This window comes from Balaenoptera physalus (assembly GCF_965194825.1).
Source record: "Balaenoptera physalus genome assembly, chromosome: 6".
In the NCBI taxonomy this organism is placed as follows: Eukaryota; Metazoa; Chordata; class Mammalia; order Artiodactyla; family Balaenopteridae; genus Balaenoptera; species Balaenoptera physalus.
This window is the reverse complement of record NC_138885.1, coordinates 60,092,377-60,108,846: the sequence shown is the minus strand read 5'-3', so window position 1 is coordinate 60,108,846 and position 16,470 is coordinate 60,092,377. Positions and strand designations below refer to the sequence as shown.

Here is a 16,470-nt window from a genome sequence, read left to right as displayed (position 1 = left end):
CATTCACCCACTGAAGGACATCTTGGTTGCTTCCAAGTTTTGGCAAATGTGAATAAAGCTGCTGTAAACATCCATGTGCAGGTTTCTGTGTGGATATAAGTTTTCAGCTCATTTGGTTAAGTACCAGGGATGGCAATTTCTGGATGGTATGCTAAGTGTTTTGTTTTGTAAGAAATTGCGAAACTGTGTTCCAAAGTGGCTGTATAGTTTTGCACAGCCACTAGCAATGAATGAGAGCTCCTGTTGCCTGACAGCATTTGGTGTTATCAGTGTTCTGGATTTTGGCCATTCTAATAGATGTATAGTGGTACCCCATTGTTTTTTTTTTTTTTTTTTTTTAAAGAAAGGGTTTGGACCTTCATGATTTTTCTTTTTTTTTTAATTAATTAATTTATTTATGGCTGTGTTGGGTCTTCGTCTCTGTGCGAGGACTTTCTCCAGTCGCGGCAAGCAGGGGCCACTCTTCATCGCGGTGCGCGGGCCTCTCACCATCGCGGCCCCTCCTGCTGCGGAGCACAGGCTCCAGACGCGCAGGCTCAGTAATTGTGGCTCACGGGCCCAGTCGCTCCGCGGCATGTGGGATCCTCCCAGACCGGGGCCCGAACCCGTGTCCCCTGCACTGGCAGGCAGACTCCCAACCACTGCGCCACCAGGGAAGCCCCCCATTGTTTTTTAATTTACATTTTATGATGACATATGATGTGGAGCATCTTTTTATATGCTTCTTTGTCATCTGTATGTCTTCTTTGATGAGGTATCTTTTAAGAGCTTTGACCTGTTTTTTGATCAAGTTGTTTGTTTTCTTATTGTTAAGTTTTGAGAATTCTTTGTACATTTTGAATAACAGTCCTTTATCAGCTTTGTTTTTGCAAATATTTTCTCCTAATGTGGCTTGTCTTCTTATTCTCTTGACAATGTCTTTCACAGAGCAGATATTTTTAATTTTAATTAAATCCAGTTTATTAACTCTCTCTGTCATGTATTGTGCTTTTGGTATCGTATCTAAAAAGTCATCACCTTGTCCAAGATCATCATATTTTCTCCTGTTATCTTCTAGGAGATTTATAGCTTTGCATGTTTACATTTAGGTCTGTGATCCATTTTGAATTAATTTCTGTGAAGGGTATAAGGTCTGTGTCTAGATTCATTTTTTGCCTGTAGATGTCCAGTAGTTCCAGTACCATTTGTTGGAAAAGACTCTCTTTGCTCCATAATATTGCCTTTGCTCCTTTACCAAAGATCTGTTGACTATATTCATGTGGGTATATTTCTGGGGTTTCTATTCTATTCTGTTGATCTGTTTGTCTGTTCTTTCACCCATACTGCACTGTCTTGATTAATATAGCTTTATAGTATGTCTTGAAGTCAGGTAGTGGCAATCCTGACTTTGTCCTTTTCCTTTGGTATTGTGTTAGCTATTCTAGGTCTTTTGCCTCTTCATATACACTTTAGAATAAGTTTGTAGATATTGCCAAAATAACTTGTTGGGAGTTTGATTGAGATTGCATTGATCAATAGATCAATATAGATCAAGTTGGGAAAAACTGACATCTTGACAATATTGAGTCTTCCTATTCATGAACATAGAATATCTCCCACTTTATTTAGTTGTTTCTTTCATTAGAGTTTTATAGTTTTCCTCATATAGATCTTGTACACATTAGATTTATACCTAAGTATTTTATTTATGGGGTACTAACATAATGGTATTTTTTCATTTCAAACCCCACTTGTTAAATGTTAGTCCATAGGAAAGTGATGAACTTTTGTGTATTAACTTTGTAATCTGCAACCTTGTTATAATCACTTATTAGTTCCAGGAGGTTTTGGTTTTTGTTTTTGTTTTTTAATGTTTTGTAGATTCTTTGGATTTTCTACATAAACAATAATGTCATCTGCCAACAAAGACAGTTTTACTTCTTGCTTCCTAATCAGTATACTTTTTGTTTCCTTTTCTTGTCTAATTGCATTAGTTATGACTTCCAGTACAGTGTTGAAAAGGAGTGGTGAGAAGGGATATACTTGTCTTGTTCCTGATCTTAGTAGGAAAGCTTTTAGTTTCTCATTATTAAGTACAATGTTAGCTGTAGGTTTTTTGTAGATGGTCTTTATCAAGTTAAGAAAGTTTCTCTCTATTCCTAGTTTACTGAGAGATTTTTATCATGAATGGGTGCTATTTGTTGTCAAATGTTTCCTCTGCGTCCACTGATATCATCGTGTGATGTTTCTTCTTTAGACTATTGATGTGATGGATTACATTAATTCATATAGTCTAAATATTTTAAAATACTTTAAATCCTAAATATTTAAAATATTCAGAGGATCAAATACTACCAACGATATTTTATTAGGGATTAAGTTCTACTAGAATATTACCATGTCCAAGGTAATGCATTTTGACAGTTGTTCAAGTAAGATATCATAAGCATGTGAATTATTGCTTATGTTCCTTTAAAGATGTTTCGAGCTTTTATAATAAGTCTCTGAATAGGCTAAGTCATCCACTTCTCTTCAGAGTGGAGCTAATATCAGAGCTGGAAGCTGCTGCCTTGACCCCAGCCTGTGGGCTTCCTTAGGTAAATCAGATTTGTGTAATGATAGGGGGAGAGAAAGCATGTAGAGATGTAATTGTGGGTAGATCCTCATTACATTTCACATGTCTATGGAAATGGATTTGGGAGACAAAAATTACAGATCATTTTTGCAAAGCATTGTGAAATTTTTTCAGGATTTTTAATTTGGATATTATTTCAGTTCAAACTTTGTTCATTAAAAACTTGAGTTTTGCTAAAGAATCTGATGGAGGCTGATTTTTTTAGTTGTTATCTTTATATTTACAGAATTGGTTCTGAAGTTCTGTTAAATTTGGCAGTATTCTTCCTAGTCTGATTTTCTTTGTCTTTAATCTTCATACCTTTATTTAATATTTGATGAAGACTAATAACTACTACATGCTATCTGTTGCATTAGAACATGTTTTTCTTTTTCTACTGAAGTATAGTTGATGGACAATATTATATAAGTTACAGGTGTACAATATAATAGTGATTCGCAATTGTTAATGGTTATACTACATTTATAGTTATAAAATATTGGCTGTATTTCCTGTGTTGTCCAGTATTTCCTTGTAGCTTATTTTCTGACTAATAGTTTGTACTTCTTACTCCCTTACCCCTATATTGCCCCTCCCCTCTTCCCTCTCCTCGCTGGTAACCACTAGTTTGTTCTTTATATCTGTGAGTCTGCTTCTTTTTCATTTATTCACTAGTTTTTTTGTATTTTTTAGATACCACATATAAGTGATATAATACAGTATTTGTCTTTCTCTGTCTGACTTATTTCACTTAGCATAATGCCCTCCAAGTCCATCCAAGTTGCTGCAAATGGCAAAATTTCATTCTTTTTCATGACTGAGTAGTACTCCATTGTATGTATATGCCACATCTTCTTTATCCATTCATCTGTTGACAGACACTTAGGTTGCTTCCATATCTTGGCAATTGTAAATAATGCTACTATGAACATTGGGGTGCATGTATCTTTTCAAATTAGTTTTTTGTTGTTGTTGTTTTCAGATATATTCCTGGGAATGGAATTGCTGGGTCATATGGCAGTTCTAATGTTAGTTTTTTGAGGAACCTCCATACCTCCATACCACATGGCTGCACCAATTTATATACCCACCAACAGTGTACAAGGGTTCCCTTTTCTCCACATCCTCACCAACATTTGTTATGTGTATTCTTTTTGATGATAGCCATTCTGACAAATGTGAGGTGATATCTCATTGTGGTTTTGATTTGCATTTCGCTGATGATTTAGTGATGTTGAGCATCTTTTCATGTGCCTATTGGCCATTTGCATTTCCTCTTTGGAAAATGTCTATTCAGCTCTTCTGCCCATTTTTTAATCTGGTTGGTTTTTTGTTTTTTGTTTTTGTATTTTTTGATGTTGAGTTACATGACCTGTTTATATATGTTAGATAGTAACCCCTTACTGGTCATATCATTTGCAAATATTTTCTCCCATTCAGTAGGTTGTCTTTTTATTTTGTCAATGGTATCCTTTGCTGTGCAAAAGCTTTTAAGTTTAATTAGGTCCCATTTGTTCACTTTTGCTTTTATTTCCTTTGCTTTAGGAGACAGATCCAAAAAAATATTGCTATAATTTATGTCAAAGAGTGTTCTGCCTATGTTTTCCTCTAGGAGTTTTATAGTATCCGGTCTTACATTCAGCTCTTTAATCCATTTTGAGTTTGTTTTTGTATATGGTGTTAGAGAATCTTCTAATTTCATTCTTTACATGTAGCTGTCCAGTTTTCACAGCATCACTTATTGAAGAGACTGTCTTTTCTCCATTGTATATTCTTGCCTCCTTTGTCATAGATTAATTGACCATAAGTGTGTGGGTTTATTTCTGGGCTCTCTATCCATTGATCTGTGTGTCTGTTTTTGTGCCAGTACCATACTTTTTGATTACTGTAACTTTGTAGTATAATCTGAAATCAGGAAGCATGATTCCTCCAGCTCCATTTTTCTTTCTCAAGATTGTTTTGTCTATTTGGGATCTTTTGGGTTTCCATATAAATTTTAAAATTATTTGTTCTAGTTCTGTGAAAAATGCCATTGGTATTTTGATAGGGATTGCATTGAATCTGTAGGTTGCCTTGTGTAAGATGATCATTTTAATAATATCGATTCTTCCAATCCAAGAACATGGTATATATTTCCATCTGTTTATGTTATCTTCAATTTCTTCAGTTTATTTTTCCAAGTACAGGTCTTTTGCCTCCTTAGGTAGATTTATTCCTAAGTATTTTATACTTTTTGATGCAATGGTAAATGGGATTGTTTTCTTAATTTCTCTTCCTGATAGTTTGTTGTTAGTGTATAGGAATGCAACAGATTTCTGTATATTAATTTTGTATCCTGCAACTGTACCAAATTCATTGATGAGCTCTAGTAGTTTTCTGGTGGTGTCTTTAGGATTTTCTATGTATTGTATCATGTCATCTGCAAACAGTGACAATTTCACTTCTTTCCAATTTGGATTCTTTTTATTTCTTTTTCTTCTTTGATTACCGTGGTTAGGACTTCCAAAACTGTGTTAAATAAAAGTGGTAAGAGTGGACATCATTGTCTTGTTCCTGATCTTAAAGGAAATGCTTTCAGCTTTTCACCATTAAGTATGATGTTAGCGGTGGGTTTGTCATATATGGCCTTTATTATGTTGAGATGTGTTAACTCTCCACAAAGTGGGTTTATCATAAATAGATGTTGAATTTTATCAAAGCTTTTTCTGCATCTACTGAGATGATCATATTGTTTTTACTCTTCAATTTGTTAATGTAGTGTATCACATTGATTGATTTGCAGATATTGAAAAATCCTTGCATCCCTGGGATAAATCCCACTTGCATGGTGTGTGATCCTTTTAATGTATTGTTAGATTTGGTTTGCTAGTATTTTGTTGAGGATTTTTACATCTATGTTCATCAGTAATATCTTTGTCTGGTTTTGGTAGCAGGGTGACGCTGGCCTCATAGAATGAGTTTGGAAGTGTTCCTTCTTCTGCAATATTTTGGAATAGTTTGAAAAGGATAGATGTAAACTCTCCTCTAAATGTTTGGTAGAATTCACCTGTGAAGTCATCTGGTCCTGGACTTTTGTTTGTTGCGAGATTTTCATTACTCAAAACTATTTTATTACAAAAACCATCCATAATGAATATTTTTCTGCAAAAATTTGACATAATTTATACTCATACATTTTTATTTGTATTGATCAGGGCTAACAGGAACACTGATCTCTTTATTAAGCAGTGATCATCCACTGAACCACTGGAGAAAGTTCTATTTCTTCATACTCTGTCATTTTATATCTTCAAACACTGCATTAATTGAAAATTTAATGTTTAGTAGAAACTTTAGAGATAATTTAATGCACTATTTCTCAAATTATGAGTCATAACCCAGTAAGAGTTGATAAACAAATTTATTGTACCACTAATTTAAAAATTTTTTTAATTTCATAAAATAATGATATCAGAGCACATTGCACATTTAGGAAGAACTAGTGAGTGAAGCTTTTGTTGCCTGTGCTGAACTATAATGCACTGCTTTTCTAATAGAGTATAACCACTAGGTCCACGGGTGTAGGGCCTGAAGTTCAGGAGTTCTTAAGTGTGAGAAACACTGTTTCAGCTCTTTAAAGGTAGTGATCATGGAGCCTTCCTGACCCTAGGCAGAATGTGTGGCTTCTTTTTTGGTTCCCAGAGATATAAGGCACAAAGTGTGGGTAATAAACAACTCATGCTCTAGGCTCATGCATCTTACAAAGTATCATATTATTTTATTATAACCACTGATATGCATGTATGTCTCTCCTTTTATGTTGCGACGTATATACTTGTACATTTTTGGTAAGAAGTAGGCACTCAAATCAAAATTTTCCAGCTCATTTAACTCTTTTTAATAGAAGCAGTTTGAAGGTATTCATCACAGTTACTCTGATGAGAGCATTCTTGAAAATATAGTTTTATTTCCCATCATCCAGACTCCATTTTTCTCTTGATTCAATCCAATATTGAACTTCGTTGTTTTTATCTTTGTTAAACATTTCACCTTGTCAATTTATATTGGGCTTCAAGGAAAGTAATAATCCTTTATCTTTTTCCCATGAATTGCTGTTGAAATACAGTTGTTTCTCATCCAGTTGATATTTTTATATTAAATACTGAAACTTCTATTCATCCCCATTACATTTCAATTTCTTTCATTCATTTTTGAATCTGGCTTTCTATAAATATTCTTTTATAGATTACTATATTGTCCCAATTTTCCTTTACCATGCACTTTTCTTTACCATGTCTTCCTTTTTGGTTAGAAATAAACCCATACAAAATTGTTTCTCTTCATTGCTCCCCTAGTCTTATATAGTACTCGCTTCATCAAAGCAAGGCACAAATCATGAGATGCTCTGCTTTTAGTGGAATTAAACTGAAAATAGATACCTCAAAAGATGAAGATTCTTTATTCTACATTAGGAATGCAGTCTATAATACGTTAAAGTAACTTTGCCATTTTGATTTTTCTGTTTTGGCCTTTATTCTTTTGCCTACCTTAATTTATTCAACAGTTACCATGTGCTAAGGAATGTATTAGATAATGAAGGATACAAATGAGCCATGATTCTGCTTATATATATATACATATATGCATTTAGAAACATGACTCTCTTCGTAAATATATATGTATACAAATACATATATACATGTATCCACACATATACATACATTTGCATTTTACAAAGATAACTTTCAACCTTTAAATATGCATTTCCATACTGGGACATACCTTATTGACTACAAATATTACCTTTCATGACCTCTGTTTGACCTATTCCATTTTAATATATTAATGTTTCCATTCCTGAATTTCAATAATGAGTCTTATCTACAATGAGCATTATTGAAATTACATTAGTGCCTTGGGTTAAAATTACTGGTGCTCATAGTTTATTATCCATTTTTGAAGCATTTGTTTTTAGACATGTGAGGCTGTAATTATAAAGTTGTTGGTAATGGAGTATTCTCTGAAGCCAAATACTGGGTTATATAATTCTATTTTAGCCACATACTGTGTGACCTTACTTGACTATCCAATCCTCAATTTCCTCATCTCAAAAATGGGGATAAAAAAAAATGGGGATAAAATCACCTACTTTTGGGGGAATATTATTAAATGAGATAGTAAATGTAAAGGACTTAGCACTGTGTCTAGCAAATTGTAAGTATTCAATAAATTGTTATTATTATTATTACTAGTAGCATTCCCAACACTCTGTTCCTGGTAAGTTTTCTATTAAGAATTACTAGTAACATATTCTACTATTTGTCATTTTTTATTGTTTGCCTTCTGCCCTCTGTCATAAACTGTTTTACATGTTTATCTGGAGAGAGTGATAAATTTTGTATTTTCTGTCTAATTTTTAAACTGTTTTCATTAAATTCTTGATAATGGTTAACTCATTTAAAATATTTTTAAAAAACTATTTTTCTGAAGGGCATTCCAGTAAGAAAGAATAAATGAGCAAAAACCTAGAGCTATGAAGCATAGAGTGTGTTTAGAAATAATTAGCAGTTTGCTGTTGCTGGGACATAAAATCTAGATGAAAGTAGAGGCATAAGCAAGGAGCGGATAGTCTGTTTCCAGGAAACCAAAAATAGACTGATATGAAGAAACACTGTAAAATGGAGGCTGGTACTTGTTTTACTTCCTCCATAATGTACATACTCATGCATCACTGTCCCCCATTCCAGGACAAATTTGAGAACTATCTTTTCTATACTTTCCCCCTTTTGGTCCCCAAAAGCAGAAAAGGCATAGCATGGGTCACATTTCCTCACCTTCTTAAGTCCCAATGGACCTCAACCTTCAAATAACCTAAAGCATTGTTTTTAAAACCTCAGAAAGTTTCTTGACTCATGGAAATAAATAGCTAGAAATATGGGTTTTTACTGAAAAATAATAGTAAAGAATGGAGGCTTGGACAGATTTTGAGGAGTTTTGAAAGCTGGGCAAAATTGCTGAGACTATGCAAAAGACAAATAAAGTCATATCTCCCCAATTAGAAAGTAAGTTGTTTTGGCAATGAATTGTGTTTTATATAATTTTAATCCTCTGAAGCACCTCCTGTAATGTTGGGTGCATAATAAGGGCTCAATATCTTTTTGAGTTTGGGCTGATTTTTATGAATACTAGACTAAGAGTCTGGTGGCCTTAACTCTATTATGGGCAATCACTAACTCTATATTATCCAGTTTCCTAATTTATAATAGGAGTACATCTGTTCTGTGGTGCTTATAGGAATGTTATGAGGATCTAAAAGCTGTTTAGAAGTTAAAAGGACTCAAAAACCATAAGGTAGTGATAGCTACTGATAGCAAAATTACTACTCTAATCTGTTTAAATAAATACTTTTAAAATGAATTATTAAACTTAGGCCTCTTTGGAATAAAAACAACATATTATTAAAGTAGTTAGGAAAAAGTACGCTTGTTTTTGCAATGAGTCAGCTGCAGAGTGAGTAAAAATGTCATTCGAGTCTTTGTATACAGTTCTTGTTAGTAACAGGTATCATTTGTTGGATGCTTACCATGGACAAAGCACTGTTTATAGGGCTTTACATGTAGTGTTATGTCATTCAATCTTCACACCATGAGACAGATACTATTATTCCAAACTTACAGATAAGGAAATTGAACTCAAAGAGTTTAAGTAGCTTGCCAAAGTCACACAAATAGTAAGGATTGATCCTGACCTAGAATCCAGGCTGTCAGTTACAGTCTATGTTCTGAACCATTACATTAAATTTCCTTAACAATGTCTAAAAAGGTACTATCTCTGACCTCTATTTGAAATGAATGACACTGTTTATTGAAGACCTAAGAATAGGTGCCCACTGTAGAGTTGGTGTTGACTACCAAGCCCTCATCACTGGACACAGGTTAATAATATAGCCAGGAGAATCTCAGTCTCCCTCAGTCCTGGAGGGACCTTTCCCTCCTCTGCTGGCCTGTAATTTAGACTGATCTGCTTCTGACCTGTGGAGTTCTCCTAATTACAGAGCGCTTATTCTCAGAAACTATGGTTACTCAAAGTTGTGCTTTAGGAAGATACCCTTCTGAGTTTAATTCTACCTATAAGAATCTTCCAAATAATTAGGAAGCACTTCTGTGGTTACATCATTAGCTTATAAAGTCTTTGAGAACAGGGGAAACACCAAACATGTCTTACTCACCTTAAGTCCACAGCACATAAAAAATGTTTATTAAATGAATGAATAAATGCGTAACGAACAGTTAATTCTAGATCCCATTTGTCCTCCCAATGATATTACCTGTGTTAAAATAATATTTACTTACTGCTTTGCCGATATTTTCTCATTTAATACTGTTATCTTTACTGGACATGATATAGATTGAAGAACACATGATAACTTTCAACCTGGTGTACATTGCTGAATATCAGCAAATTAAATTTGTGCTACCACATAAAGGTCTACAGTGAATGCCTTATGTGAACAATAGTCAGTTTTAAAATGTGCATAAGAGCAGGAATTAAGCTTATTTCATATAACACAGTATGGCCCACATTCATCACAGTGCCTAGCATATAGTAAGTAAATGTGTGTTAAATAAAGAAATAAGAATAGGAAGTCTTTGATTAATCTTGAATCAAATGGATATATACCGAGACTTTTGCAAATATCCAAATTTACGAACATCACGATAACAATTTTCCCTGTAGAAAAATGTCAGACAACATATCTGAGGATATTAAGAATCTACTGGGAGATAGGTATATATGCCTCCACACTTTTTTATCTATACTGTCTCTTTACCTCATGGTCTCTGATACAGCACGTTTTGCCTCCATCTTGTATTACAGTTTCTTCTTCTTTCTAGGCCCTTACCACAAGCTTGTTTAAATGGTCAAGACTCTCTCATTCTAAAATAAAATAAAATCATGTAAATTTTAAAAGTTATTCCTTTGATTTTTTTCCCTTTCTTAAGTTTCTTTTGTAATTTCTTCCTTGAATTCATTGCTGATCTTCTTTAAAAGATAACTTAAAAAAAAAAAGAGATAACTTGTGCTCGCTGTCTCCCATTTCCACTGCTCAGTCATCTTAAAGCATCATCTCTGGTTTCCACCTTTACTTTTCTCTCTCAAAAATCACCAGTGTTCTCTTAATTGCCAAGTTCAGTGGCCCTATTTTACTTGACATCTGCATCATTTCCTAGTTCTTTAAGAGTCGTCATTCCCTGGCTTACAAAAGTCCAAGCTACTTTCCTCCCAACCATATGATCTCCTTCTCAAATAGATTACAAGAAGCCTGAAGTCCTTCTCAACTTCTCTAATTGGAAGCCCCTCATCAAATTTACTGCCAAATCCTGTAGATTTTATCTCTTAAATCCGTCTCCAATCTTGACCATCCCCCCACTCCTCATCCTATTATTTCACCAATATCAATAGAATTACCATCTGAAACACATTTCCATGGGGGGGGGGAGAAGGGCAGTCTTTATCATGAGCAACTTGATGGTCTTGAGAAGATCTGTTTCACCAGTCTAATATCTCATGACTTATTTCAGTTCTAGTCACATAGTTCCATGAAGATTATACCTTTTGACTCCATAATTTCTTATTAGAAATTCTCTTCTTATCCCTGTCATTCTCTGCAAAATCTAGCAAAACAAAAAAAGGAACTTTGAGTTGTCTTTCAAGACACTGTCAATTTATTCACTCAAACATATTGTTGTTTGTTGCTCATGATACCTAGCAATTCTTATTCTGGGCAAGGCTCTGAGACTCCCCTAAGTAGAATTACTACCTGCATAACATGAAATGTCTATACTGCACTCTATTTCTCTGTTGTGTATCTGTCTATCCTACTTACTAATCTTGTGAGCAACTTGAGAACAAGAACTGTGGTCATATACACCTTTGTATTTCTAGTAACTAGCACTGTACCTGGCACAAATGAGGTGCTTGATCAATGTTAATTGGCATCATGTAAGTTAATCTCACTTTTCCTGAATACATTTTTATCAGTTATATTTTTTGAAAGTGTACAGATAGAATAAACTAAGCAAGACTATTCCTAAGTCAAATTAAGTTAGCAGCTTACTCTTTAATGAAGCTTCTCCTCCCTGGGGAGAGGGCAGGGAGGAAGGAAGATGGAGGAGAAAAGAAAACAGTCAGAATTTTCGTATCATTGCCTGACAGATGCTCAGGGAACACTTTGTAGAGTCCCATCCGGGTATTGACTGGGAGTGTCCCTTCAGCCCTTGCCTATTTCCTTGTCTTGAGCTATATAGTTCCTCAGGACCATGATCCCTATGAGATGGCAACTACTCTCCATGAAGAGTACTACCATCTAGCCAACAGATACCCAAACTCCCTCTCCCTTATTACACCTAATTGATCACCAGGTATCACCAATGCTACCTTGTCTTTGTCTACTCTGCATCCCCACCACCTCCACCCAATGTCAGACCTCCATCATCTCTCAGTTTTACTGCTACAGCCTCCAAAAAGGGCTCCCACATTCATATTCTCCTCACTAGTCCAGTTCCCACATAATGATAAGTGGTCTTTCTAAAAGGTAAATCTGGCCATAGCTCTTTTGGCTTTCTAACCTTTCAGGAGCTGCCCATTGCTCCCAGTCTATACTTCTTAACATGGCCTACAAGTCCCTGCAAAAGTGACCATTACTGACCTTTCCAGCCTCATGTAATAGTACTTCCCACCCCTCCCCAGCCAACTACACTGATCTTTTGTTTCCTAAAACTCCTCATGCTTTATCAGGTTCTGATCTTCATTCCTGTTCCCTCTATCTGGGATATTCTCCTACCCCATATTTCTTCACCTGAATCACTCCCACCCCAACTCATCCTTCTGGCCCCAAATGTCACTTTTTTCTACCCTGTTCTTCTTAGACTGAGTTATTCCATGTGTTATCTTGTTCAGTCCTTATGACAACCATGTAAAGTAGGGATCATTTTACAAATTAGAAACTACAGCTTATGGAGGTCAAGATAATTGCCTAAAGTCCATAAAACCAGTCATTGTGATTCAAACCCAAGCTTGTCTGACTCAAAAGAGAACTCTTCACCCTTTCACTGTAGTTATACAGTTCCCCTATCCAGTAGACATGTAAAAAATATTTGTTAAATAAGTTATCATTTAACATTAAAAATTAATGTCAAAAGAATATTAGAGATTCTGCACTCATTCAGCAAAATAAATTTAACAATGGAAATTATTTGGTTTACAATTTTGCTTTCTAGCTTGGGAATTATAAATGCAATTTTGCAATTTTTTGCTTCTAATTCATTTGCAATCACAATAATTTTCTCTTGGCCCATTATGTGATGAGAGGTTATACCTCCTTTGTTCCTTTATAGCTAATCACCTATATAAAAATTCACTTTTGACATACTTTAAAGCAGAATTCAGAGTATATCAGAGCTGTATTTCTTCACCTTTACCCCTACCTTAGGCAAGTGTTTGAATAACAGTAGATTTCACAATTAATAAGAAGATTTTATATTTATTAAATATGAATAATCCACCAAAGATTGTCCTTCCAATGTAAAGCTCGATGAAGAAATCATCTGAGTTGTAGGGATGATATGGGAATTAATGAGTTAATATTTGACTTTTCTAACTGCTCTGTGGAAATGCTAAATCTCAATACAGAGTCTGTTCCTTTGATATTATATTGTTGCCTTGCTGAGAGTTTTTAATAGAAGTCATTTTAATTTTTAATATGCTTAGTGTACACTAGAAATATTTACTAATGCACAGTGTACACAATGAAATATTAATACTAATATTTTTAAGGTTGTTGAGCATCTCAGCTATGTATGATTTAAGATATATATCTTAAACATATATGTTAATAGGTATATATATATATAACAACAGTAAAATTTCCACCTTTAAAATGCCTAGCTTTTAAAATATGTATTTTTTCAGAAATAAAAAATATATATGTGTATACACATATATATACACACATATTCTGTATCCTTTTGACCCTTAAATTCCAGATGTATTTTTAATATATTTTTATCACATTATAAATTGAACTTCTAGTAAACCCTATAAATAAGCTCCCTGTAACAAACCAAGTCTAAAATAAAAGCATAAACATCCTAAGATCAAGTCAGAGAGCAACAACAAAAAAAACCATTTAATCACTTACTCAGAGAAATATTGTGGAGTGTACTATTTGCTTTCCTTTGTTTTGCTTCACCCTCAAGGTCAAAATCATTTACTATAGTACAGAACATTTTTTAAAAGCATGAAATGTTGCACAAATCCATTGAGGAGGAAAAATGCTCTTCCCATCAGGGTTGTAGTTATTAAGTGGTTATTGAATGCCCTGATGTACAAGGCAAAGCGGATGCTGCAGATACGCTGTGGTTCCTGCATTCTCTCTGTTCACTTATTGTCAGCCTGCCAAAAATACACGGACAATGTAAGTCCTTACAGAAATTGAGCTATTGAGATTTACATGTGAAAATATACATATTTTTAAATGAACCAGCTCGTTTGGAAATTAGTAAATTAAAGGTTGATTAATGGCTTAATAAACATTAAAATGGATATTTAAATAGTCTATTAATCTCAAAGACCATGAGAACCAATTGCTTTATTATGTGAATGGTGAATTTCAAAATAAAATTAAATTTCAATGTAAGAACAAAAGAAGGAAAAACTAATTGTCCTTATTGGTTTTTAAATCAATACAAGTACTTATTTGAGAATGTTTTAGTTTTGCTGTTATCCAATTTATTTAGTATTTTATCTGAATTCATATCTCATGTGCTAATATAGAGATGGACTCTTTCCATACATCCAAAAATTCTTCCCATTTTGAGTAATAGTGTTATTACTCCAACCAAATAAAGAACTCAGAACCGCATCATCTTTGATTTCAACAATGAGAAATATAAGAATATATTAATGAAAGTATATTGGTTGTGAGAGTTTTAATACAATTCTTTTAGTCTGTGATGAATCAAAGAAAAATTAAATAAGGACATTGATAATTTGAATAATATAAATAGCAAAAATGTTATAAATGTATGTTATCTCAAAAATTATATGTACAGAGAATTCTTATTTTCAATGGCCCATGATATTGACATATTTATACAAATTTCAAAGTAAGTCTCAATAAATTCAAACAAGCAGACATTGTAGGGCTATTATACCAATAAATTCAAGATAGAAGATATCATATAGGGTTATTAGCTAATCACAATGCAGTTAAATGAGAAATTAATAACAAAATGATAGAAAAAAATATAACCACTTGAAAAATTTAAAATATCCTCCCAAACAATAAGAACTTTTTCTTCCAAAATCTATGAAATTGGACCAAGCAAGCAGTCATTGAATGTCTTACTATTAACAAAGATGATCAAGAAAGGATAAAAGAACATGATAAAGAACTTAGTTTGAGAAATTAGAAAAAGAACAACAAAACAAAGGGAACATAAATAAAGAGAAATTAATGAATTATCAATGTAGCAGATGATATTAGTATAGCACGTGGTTCTTAGGGAAAAAAAATCAATAAAACACACAAACTTTAGTATTGTCAGCAGAATCCTAAGATGATGCCAATGACTCAATAAGCTAGAGTTCAATTTATTAATTTTTTATGTATTTTAATCTATTTTATTTAATACATTTATTATTCAATTTTAAATTTACTTATTAATGTTCTTTATTTAGCTCATCAGTCAAAACCCTTGTTGCCTCCCGTGCATTGCCTAGGAACACTTCAGCTTAGTCACTTCTGTATCTGTTTCATTTTGTGTGGTTTTTTTTTTTTTCTTTTTCACACTAATGCTATTTGTTTACATTATGTATGAACTTATAGAAAAAACGGTAACTTTTTTCTCTGGTTAGCATAATTTATCTAGAGTATATTAACTGGCCTGAGCCTACTTGCCTGTGGTTTGGTCTTTTTTTTTTTTTTTTTTAATAAATTTACTTATTTATTTTTGGCTGTGTTGGGTCTTCGTTTCTGTGAGAGGGCTTTCTCCAGCTGTGGAGAGCGGGGGCCACTCTTCATCGCGGTGCGCGGGCCTCTCGTCGCGGTCTCTCCCGTTGCGGAGCACAGGCTCCAGACGCGCAGGCTCCAGACGCGCAGGCTCAGTAGTTGTGGCTCACGGGCTTAATTGCTCCGCGGCATATGGGATCTTCCCAGACCAGGGCTCGAACCCGTGTCCCCTGCATTGGCAGGCAGACTCCCAACCACTGCGCCACCAGGGAAGCCCTGTGGTTTGGTCTTTCTAACATTCACTTGTCATTTTATCTGATGTCAGTATGACAAAGGTGGGGCAAGTTTCCCTCGCTAGTGTGAGAATCAGGGTCTATCAAGGGGGTCAGCCAGGATGTGGTTTACCAGGCTTCTTTTGCAAAATGTTGCTTTAGGGAGTTATTTAAACCAGATATGAATACTAAATTTAAAAATCGAATCTGTAATCATGTACCATTCCTGAAATGTATACAAACTCCTTCCAATCCCAAACATTAAACTGCTTCATTTTGAAAACTGATACATACTTACATTAAAATGTGCCTTTGGGCCTCTTGTTCCAGTCCGGGTTCATTGTTTGTAGTTCTGCATCATCACTTTAGCATGAGCCACACCTGTAATTCATCATCTATGAGTCCAGTTTAGGTTTTTCAAAGAGCACAAAGATTTTAAAGAACCTTATAAGGCAACCTGAATTTAACATCCTTCCAGAAATTTATATCCCAGATACCCCCCATTTTTTGGCCATGCCCAGGGCATGCAGAATCTTAGCTCCCCAACCAGGGATTGAACCTGCGCCCCCCACTAGACCACCAGGGAAGTCCCTAGATACCCCTTTTTAAAAATA

The 16,470-nt window shown here is 34.3% G+C and overlaps 1 protein-coding gene and 1 long non-coding RNA gene across 3 annotated transcripts in view; one reads left to right on the top strand and one right to left on the bottom strand.

Moving 5' to 3' along the window:
• The window catches only part of LOC309662482, a 437,456-nt gene extending 436,785 nt beyond the window's left edge, over positions 1-671 (bottom strand). Inside the window, exon 1 of the long non-coding RNA XR_014264727.1 lies at positions 462-671. This is a non-coding gene — a long non-coding RNA (uncharacterized lncRNA). The remainder of the gene's footprint in view (positions 1-461) is intronic.
• SCN1A (sodium voltage-gated channel alpha subunit 1) overlaps positions 1-16,470 on the top strand; it is a 70,219-nt gene that overhangs the window by 22,837 nt on the left and 30,912 nt on the right. The window lies entirely within an intron of this gene.